The sequence below is a fragment of the Parasteatoda tepidariorum genome, chromosome 9 (genome assembly GCF_043381705.1).
Source record: "Parasteatoda tepidariorum isolate YZ-2023 chromosome 9, CAS_Ptep_4.0, whole genome shotgun sequence".
NCBI lineage: Eukaryota > Metazoa > Arthropoda > Arachnida > Araneae > Theridiidae > Parasteatoda > Parasteatoda tepidariorum.
Window position 1 is genome coordinate 7,598,802 of NC_092212.1, and position 10,233 is coordinate 7,609,034.

General features: G+C 34.1%; 1 protein-coding gene across 1 annotated transcript in view; it reads right to left on the reverse strand.

Moving 5' to 3' along the window:
* LOC107437388 (trifunctional enzyme subunit alpha, mitochondrial) overlaps positions 1–5,977 on the reverse strand; it is a 41,316-nt gene extending 35,339 nt beyond the window's left edge. Inside the window, exon 1 of the mRNA XM_016049374.4 lies at positions 5,812–5,977. The gene's annotated coding sequence lies outside the window, so the exon portion shown is untranslated. The remainder of the gene's footprint in view (positions 1–5,811) is intronic.
* Positions 5,978–10,233: the final 4,256 nt, after the last annotated feature.

Below are 10,233 nucleotides of genomic sequence, written 5' to 3' on the forward strand. Positions count from 1 at the left end.
ATTAGTGGTACATAGCGTTGCGAAAAATTTAGAAAGGGTTAACAATGGCCATAAGTTTGGGAAGCACTGATAGTGCAATAGAAAAGAGAGTAGCTTGGCCTATGCAATTCTGTAAACGATAGCTAATAACTTTTATAAATGAATAATTTTTTAATTACCGTGGTAATTCAAAAAGAAAAAAAAATCTTTTAACATCCTACTCTCATTTTATTTTACTTCATAACCGTCGTTGAACAGCCGCACCAATTTTGGGGAATACGACTACTAATGTCAAGTATTGGGAGAAATTTGCCTTCGTGGACGACCTTTTGATAGAACTAACCCGCTTTTGCATTACACGGAGAGGAAGACCACGAGAACCTCCCACGGTTAGCTGGACGGCAAAGGGACTCTAACCCATGATGCGTCAACAGCTAAGGATATTTCACGTCAGCACTATGGTCGGTGCAAGCCGGATGCGAATTCGTATCGACCAGCCATCGTTGTATTCGAACCCGCTTCACCTCATTGGAAGGCGAACGCTCTATCCCCTGACCTATAGCGGTTTACTCTCATTTTGGTCGATCTTAATTTCACGTTTCTAAAAGCTTCTAGTATGATCTTTCAAATTGTGTCAACTGTTTTGCCAAGTAATTTTACTACCCATCCAAATAATGATATTTCATCACTCGGGTATCAGAAGGGAAAAGATGTGTTGACCACTTTTTTAAGGGGCACCATAGTAGGTGCACCAACACTATCCTCATATGAAGAAGAGTAGATAGTACAGAGAGGAAGAAACAAACATCCATGCCTCTGATTGAGAGTCGAACCCGAAACCTTTCGGACTTGAGGTCAGCCACCTGATCACCATACAGCCCTGGCGGCAAATAAAAAATACCTGCAGAAGTATTTTATATTTCTTTATGGTATAATTTCTGCTCTAAAAGCATCATCAGTATTGTTAACAATCCTTACGTGACCTGAAGTTCCTAAATTAAAAATATGCTTTATAAAAAAAATTTGTAAATAATACTAAATAATAAAAAAAACTTATTTGTCAAAGGGTAAAGTAGCAATTATTTCCTGTGGGAAGAACAATTTTCCTCATATTTGATATTTTTATTTGGTGAATAAAGAGAGAAATAAATTTTAATAACCCATGTATGCATATATATGCAAAACTACTATCTGCAAAAAGTGGTAGAACTTTATTTGCTTACACCAAAGTGGATATTTCTTTCTGTAACTAACCCAGAGATGCCAATTGCTCAGGGCACGCCAAAATAATTAAAACAACGGTAAATAACTACAAAGTAAATTTTGCAAATATTTGACCATTCTTGCTTGCTTTTTAAAAGGTATAGCATGACAGAAGTATGACGACGACGACGATCTGTATTTGTTAAGGTGCCTGCTCGCGTCAGCGGGCACTTGACCTCTTAATCTGTAGATTTGCCCTAGGGCAACGGTGACTAATGCCATAAAGAGTTCGAAATGGGTATTCCACAGAAGGAAATCCGTGGTCGTCTTTATTGGAGTATCCCTGAGTCTAGTTCTTGCGAGCTGGGAGAAGAGAATGGAGCAATGAGACTAACTCCTCGTCTTTCAAGAGTTCCTGTAATTCCTTGACTATGTTCAGAAATCTAGTGGCTGTTCTGGCGGCACTCCATTGTTCTTTCTTTTTCGGTGCGAATTTTCTCCTAGGCCTGGATGGGCAGCCTGAAAAACAGGCTGTGTGATCTTTCTTGCAATTCACACAAGTCGGAAGCTCACTCAAGGGCTTTGTGCATCGGTAGGAGTAATGCGCGCCTGCGTATTTCATACACGCTGGCTCATCTGTGCAGACCTTCTGGGTGTGGCCAAATCCTTGGTACCTGTAGCACTGGATTTCGTGGTGGCCGACACGAAATCTTTCCACCCGGACAGGTGTATTCAGCAGTCGGTCCAGTTTAAAGATTTTCCGGTGCTCGGGAACATCGTTCAGAATGACTAGGAAGAGTGGGAGGAGTTTGTATTCCTGACCACGCCTCTTTCTGATCTGCTCTGTTCTGATTGGTCGAAGACCAATGTCTGAGAGTTCGCTTTCGAGATTCACCATCTCGGTGTCGATGTTAAGTCCACGTATAAGGGCTTTGATTTTCCTGCCGGTGGGATGCAGAGTATCTTTCGGCGTGAAGTAGCTGGGGTGAAGTAGCTGGGGTCTCAACCGTTGCCGAGGCTTCAGTAGTGTCTCCTTGCTCCATCTGTTCTAAATCTGGTTCCGCCGGTGTTGTGGGGATAATCTCTTTGTCGTGGTGAGGTTGCTCACTTTCTAACTTGGGTTCAGAGCTGGTTGGTGTCGCCGGGTTGACACCGTTCTTTCTCCGTTTTTTCTTTTTCTTTTCTTTCACAACAGTAGGAGGTTGTTGTGTAGCAGGCTCAGAGGTGGGGATTGAGTCTGGCTCATCTGTTACAGGAGTTGAGTCAACCGGGGTTGTAGTCTGAATATCCATAGTTTCCAAAGCAGGCTTTGGTTCCTCTGTTGTGGGAGTTGAATCAGCCGGAGTCGTTGTCTGGATATCCGTAATTTCCAAAACTGCGTCTGGAACTTTTGGCTTAGCAAGAGCTTTGAGTTCTTCTAAGTAGATCATTCTGTAGAGATTTTCTTTTGTCGCTTGGCCTTCATCAAAGCTTCTTCTCATTCGCCTGGTTTCTTTCTCTTGATTGCAAATCATACTTAAAAAGTCATCTTTGCTCGTAAAATACGAAGCCTTTTTGTGGGCTGCAACCTTCATCGCTTCTCTAAGGGCATTGTGATCAAACGCATCGTCATTAACGCTTCCGCGAGAGGGTCGGAAAACCTTCCCTCCCTTCCCTCCGTGGCCAAATCTAATCGAAGTCATCGTAGCAGGAGCTCGGTTATAACGCAACCTAACTCAACGATATGCAATGATCGAATCGGTGACAAAAGTACTATAAATAGTGAATTATATAAGACTACGAATTATTTAGAAATAGTGGTGGGTAAAAATCTACTAAATTGAATTTATTAAAACAAGAATTACAATTCATAAACTACACTTTAAAATATATATTTGTTGTCAGGAACATGTTGGCATCTCTGCTAACCACTTTAAAAAAGGAACGTGTCTTTCTTCATATTCAAGTATAAACGTTTATATTATTAATATATGATGTCTAATGACAGGCAAAGAGAAATTGGTTCCGCAAAGTTAATTCAAGCAATTGACCACTTGAGCCACCACTTTTTTCTTTTTTAGAAAAAACTGTCCTTTTGAAAAGATGCGAAGCACATTTAGGTTTAAAAAGAAACAAATACTTTAACACATAATTCACTATATAGAAGATATTTATAAAGTTGATGTATATTGAAAAAGTGTTTTCACTACAACGCGAGAATCTCGCATATTTTTTTCTTTTCTCGCATTAAAAAATTATTACTGAGAGAAATTCGCGCATTCTATAAATCAATTTCAAAATTCGCGAATTTCTCGCATTTTGGAAGAAGCTTCGAATTACGCTATTTAGAATAAAATCCGTTTCACTTTTCTTCCTGGATCTTTCATTGTTTTCAACATTTGTTCCATTATCTAGCTTCCCTATTTACCAGTATTGTTCAGAACCTTTTCGAACAACAGAACACCACCGAACCACGGAACCCCTTTCAGAACACATTTCTCTGCAACCACGTGTTTACCGTAGGTAAGGTTTTTTCATGTAAGACGTTCAAATTTTTTATGCACTAATGTAAGATGGACAAATACCTAGTAAAGACAAAATCTTCTATGATGATGCAGCAAAAATATTCAATGCTTTAAAAAATAGAAGGCGTTAAAAATGTATCATAATAAAAGAAATGATTTTTTTTTCAAGTCTATTTGTGTTTTTTTAGTTTTTAGAAATCTCACTTAACTTTCTGAAATCTCACCCTGTTTTTGAGAAAGGGTGAGAAATTCTCACCCATTTTTTTTTCTATGATGAAAACACTGAATTGAATAATTCATATTTTCTACTTTCAGCTACACTTTCAAAATTAAGTATCCGAGATATTTTAGATCAAAATATAAATGTTTTTATTATTCATATAAGTGAAATAATACAACAAAATAATAATTTTACTAAATAATTCAAGGATATCCAGAATTGAAAGGGAAAAATGAAAGGAAGATGTAGTAAAAAAATTATGCTTAACCACTCGAGATTTTTTCCCTTTAACAATACTAATTTCTTTTAAGATTGACAATAAGGAATTTTTTTTTTTTCCTGTTGCACGAGTTTTCTGAACGGATCTTAAATATTTTTGAATTGCCGATTCCAAGTCTGCAATCGGTTTCTCTCTTCAAGCTACAGTTTCTAAGCCACTTAATAATATATTCCCCATTTTCAAATTCACACGACTGATCACTACGTGTCTCCCCCCTTTCCTGCTACGTAGGGAGTAGTTTAAAAAAAAGTGATAATATATTTCAGTTCATGATGCGATACGCTATTTGTCTTAGGTGTTATTTTCAAAGGAGCTTACAAGTGTATATGTATGCTGTATATAAACCTATAAGTCTCTTATAAGTTTGTGCATTCAGACAATACATAAACTTTTTTTTAACGGCAGGTGCTGAACTTCCCCTTCTTCACCTCTGCAGATGCCGGAATTCTTGCTCATTTAGCGTTAACTGGTGGGCCTAAGTCTCGGAATGAAATAAATTTAATAAATGCCATGTCTTTAAATTTCTTTTATTTTATTTCTTCCTATTGCGCCTTACAATTTGTACTCATTAGAAAAAAAAATTTCAAGTACAGATTTATTTATCATCTCTTTCAATACGATTAACACATTAACAAAATACTTTTATATAGAGCTACAATAATTGTATATTTTTATACTAAAATGATCTGTGTTTTTGTAGAAAATATTGATGCTTAATAAATAAACAATAGTGAATGAAAATTAATTACGGGAGTGGTTAGCGGAGCAAGAAGGGGGCGGAACCTCCTTCTCTAATAAAAATTTAAATTTTAGCTCACGCTTTATTTTGAAAATATATTTGACCCTTTTTAAAAACATTACTCAAATCTAAATCATTGACACGCCATTGGGAGACAAAATATTTTGTTTCTTCTAAAATTGGACGAACAACATTATAATTCTCCTGACCCAATTTCTTATTTTCATTAATGCGTTGCGACCACAACATTAAGCTTCCAAATAACACAAAAATATCCTTTCTGCAGCTTAACGCAGTGTTTCCCAACTTATGACTTTTATGTACCCTTTCTAAATTTTTCGCAACGCTGTGTACCACGAATAAAAAAAATGAATTTATTGTTTACTATAAAAAAATTGCACAAAAGTAAAAAATCAAAATTGACTGTTGACATCACTAATTATTAACTGTAAACTCTGCAAAAAATAGCCAATAGAAAAATCCGTAATCATAAATATTCATGACTAGCTTTGTTTTTAAATAATTTGAAATTTTTGTTTGTGGTAAGTTATTTCGCATAAGAACGCGTACCCCCTCTAAACTGTTCCCGTACCCCTGGAGGTACGCGTACCACACTTTGGGAAACACTGACTTATCGCTATTACTCGAACTTTAGAATATCTTACTTCATTTAGATATTGAACGAATATTTGTATTCCTTTCGCTAAAAATTAAAACAAGCATTTTTAGTTTCAAAAATCATACCGATCTATAATCAGAATGAAATACATCAGAATTATTTTTGTTCAAATTTTCTTATACCAATATAAAACAGATTAAGAAAGACTTAAAATTAACTGTCCAACTTAATTCTTTTTAGAAGTCAAGAATCATAAAGAGTACTTACCATAAGAAAACAGATATACAAATAACAGCCAAGGTCAATGTTGACATCGCCAACGAAAATACGTAAATTTCTAGCAATAATTATTCTGAAACTAGATTTGATAGAGGCCGAATTTTCTATCGCAGTAGTTTAGTTTTCATCAACACTAGATCGTCAGAAAGCGTAAAATAACAACAAAGAAATAAGCTTCAGTGATAAAAGAGCGGGAAAGAAAAGAAGAAAGATATGAAAATAGTTGCCTTCAAGGTTAAAGGAAATTGTAAAAAACTTCACTTTTAATTGAATCAAGTTGGAAAAACAAAAATCATATGTGTTGTTTTTATTACGATACAGCGCTTCCCAGAAAGAGTTCCGCGGAATCCCAGGGTTCCATCACTGAGGTTCTGAAAGTTTGAACTTTTTATTGATTTTTAGGCATGCAATAAAATTTATATTCAATAAATAATATTTCTTTTTTTAATATTTCGGGAAAGTAGAGTGCAAATGAAAGTAGAGATCATAAAATTTATAAACACTATTTTTTTTCTGAAACAAAAAATTAGGAAACATAAATGATTTTTTAAAAAATTTCATCACCATTTATCAAAATTTTCAATTGTCATTAAAAAAAAAAAAAACAAATTCAAGGATTTAAAAGTATGCTTTTCTAATACCATTCTCACCACATATAATAGATTTTTAAGAAAGCATAATTTAGCATATTTTATTCATTTTAGGCTTATGCATAAGCCAAAACAATGTCAAATGCCAAAACATCTTCAAAATAAATACTATTCTTTCCTTAAATAATATATTTTCAGCTGTTAAGGGTCAGTATTCATAAAGTAGGGGTTCTACCAAAAAAATAAATAGCCAGCATAGAATTTTATCTATCTACTTTTTAAAAATTCGATTTCTCAGAAACTACTCGACCAATTAAATTCAAATTTTGTATTTTTCCATATAAAATGACGTTCTTTAAAACTCTGGAACCATTTGCATAACTTGAAATTGGAAATTTTTTTTTAACCACTATTAAATAAACTAGCAAAAATCATTCTTAAAAATTGTTTTTTACGTACAATTAGATAAACGAATAGAACTTTAGATAAACGAAATTTAAAATTGCGGGCAAAAAATTTTCAATATGCTTGAAAAGTTCTCGAGATATGGTGAAATATGAAAAAAGTTAATTTCACATTTAAGGGATTCAAACTTATGACTGCCCTCCTGACTAAACTATTGGGACCATATTTCACAGATAGCCCCTACCCCATCACCTCCTCCTCCAGAAAGCTACCACACGGATTTTTATAAGTATTCTGTGCAATCTATATAAAAAGTGAACCAGTTGTGCGTAAAAACAAAATTTCTATTTTAAAATTAATTGAGAGAAAATTATCATATCCATTTGAGAACTGAATCTGTGGTGGTTGACAAGTAAATAACCAATAATATTCATAGATTAAACCAATTTTTAGACATATATTTGCTACCACTTTCTTACTTTGACAAGATTTTGTTTAACATGACTTTTCCGCAAACTGTTACACGTTCATTGTGATCTGATCGGTGATTATCCCCTAAATTTTATCGTAATCCATCGGAAAAAACCAATGCTTATTCGTAAGAAGTGCGTCTTTGTATCGGTTTTCATAACTTAAAATATTTTTTTTTTAATGGCTGGCACTTGGAACTATTGTCCATTGGCCACAGAAAGTGCCAGAACTGCTAACTCTCTTTTCGTTACCCAGTGGGCACCTGTGGCGAAGCCACGGCGGTGAAGAAGCGTCGCCCACGTCACACTACCACAACCCGTTTGTAGGGCGAGTCACATTCACACACAAAGAAGAAAGGACATAGAACACAGATAGAGAGAAAGAAACATCCATGCCTTGCCCGGGATTCGAACCCAGAACCTTTCTGATGCAAGGACAGTTCCCTGCCCCCTACACAGGCCGGTCGGCTAACTTAAAATATCGTTTGCACTAACGGATTAGCATATTTGAGTTCATCCCTTTAAACTGTTTAGAATGAGTCCTAGGACGTGACAATCCATTCATTAAATCAAAAGTTATTCAGGGTGTTTCGATTATTTTGATGAGCATAATAAATATGTATGCTTTCTTAAGAAAGCAGCAATTGCATCTGCTTTTAAATAAAGAGAACGAATATTTTACGATTTTATACTCACGAGTTATCGTTTGAGCAAAAGAGCAAACGTAAGAATGAACCTTAACCATGGACCATTTTTTAAAAATATTTAGTGGAGAAAAAAATAATTAGCAACTAGGAATAACCAAACCTAACGAGCTTTTTGTACGCGTGTGTGAATTATAACATCTTTTGAAATCTAATTTAATAAATAAAAATAAATAAACATGGAATCATACTACCACAGAGAAACACAATTTGTTAACTGGCTGCCCAACCTAATTAAAAAAAACTGATTGCCGACTTGGGAATTTAACTTTATTATAAAATATTAAAATAATTTTTAAGCAACATATTTAAAAACGATTGTGATTACTGTTTTAAAACTGATTAATAAGTTTGAGATGGAATTTCTTGCAAATTACTACCAGTTTTTTTTTCTTTTAAATTATGTCAACCAGAGCCGGATTATACCTTTCGTAGGCCCTAGGCACAGAGCCGGATTATACCTTTCGTAGGCCCTAGGCATAGCCATTTTTGGGCCCTCCCCTCTTTTCAAAATAAATGCTGAAATTTTCTTGCATATTTTTTTTAAACATTTTTATTAATATGGATTATAATTAACGAATTTGTTTATTGAACTTTATCTGCAATACCGACATACTGCCGATATTGCAGTTGATATCGATAATACCATTATGATTAGTTCGATTGATAACTATGTAAACACTTCACGTCAACAATACAACAACAAACCAGCAAAGAAAACAGTGAAATTGATAGTGAGATTAATTACAAGAAATATTTATACAGTAGAGAACCAATTATCTGGGATGCTCGGGACCATCGCTATCCCGGATGTCTGAATTTCCCAGTTTTCTGGATCGACCAAAAAGTGTCATTAATCGATGTTTTATCGAACCCGAATTACAAGGAAATTACACAAAAATTTGTCAGAATCTGAGATTAAACTAAAAGCGCAAAATTTGGTGAAAATTTACTCATCCGATTTAGAGAAAAACTTTGTAGATGAATTTTTACTATTTTCAAATTTATATGAACATAAATCTGCACAAGAAATGTTGAAGGCTCAAATTAAAGATAAACTTGTGAATACTTTTCCTAACGTTCACATTGCATTAAGAATATATTTGTCGATTCTTGGATCAAATGCAGAAGGAGAAAGATCTTTCTCCAGATTAAAATTGATAAAAAATTATTTGCGTTCAACAATGAATCAAGATCGTTTGGCATCGCTCGCACTTATGTCTATTGAATACGACATTTTGCGTAGTTTGGAATTCGACAGCATAATACAAGATTTCGTTGAATCCAAAAATCGCAAAAAAGTAATATATTAGATCATAAGATTCTGCAAAATAATTTATTACCGAAAAATATTATATTTTTATTTGTATCTTCATAATTTTGTGCAAAATACACTTGTTGTTTTTAAAGCTAAATTATTTTTGTCAACAAATTTTTTTCTCCCAAGTTTTTCGTAGGCCCTAGGCACGTGCCTAGTGTGCCTATAGGTTAATCCGGCCCTGATGTCAACGTGTCCGTTTTTAACGATTAAGCACAAGCCTATAATGTCCTTTCAGAAATACGGTTCCTATCTTAAAGAAAGACAAAAGTGGCAGTACAGAGATGTTACTGTTGAAATTTATTATGCAAAAACAAGGTAGTCCCATCTACCACAATTTACTTGGAATATAAATATATATATTTGGGTCTTCAGTCAATGAGCAGCGCATTTTTAAAGCTAAAGTGGTAGATAACAGAATGAAATATCAACTTTACATAAACAGATATGTATACAATTTTATTCCAACATGTATTTTGTGCCTAGGCATAATTGAGTTAACTAGATGAAGTGCAATTACGACCATAATTTTAAAAAGATTTTCGGTTCTTTTTCGCTGTTCCAACGAGAGAGAAAAAATGAGTGCTAGCTTAGGTTTCTCAAATCTACTGAAAAGTGTTTACATTTTGCAATCATTTGAGAAGTACAATAATTAATCAAGAGTAATTTTTTGCATTCAAATATTTGCGTTATTACTTAATGAGTTTCAAAAATGAAAAGTTCCGAAATGAGTTTCGAGCTCTGTAATAAATAATATCGTATTAAAAATATCGTGATTTTTAAAAACCATACGAAAATCAGAATGAATAACTGCTGAAAAAACTATGGAATCGTCGTGTCAAAAAGTAAAAACTCAAATGAGCGATTTGACTTTGACATGTTTTAGTAACATCGCTTAAAAAAATACAAAGATTTGAAAAAAT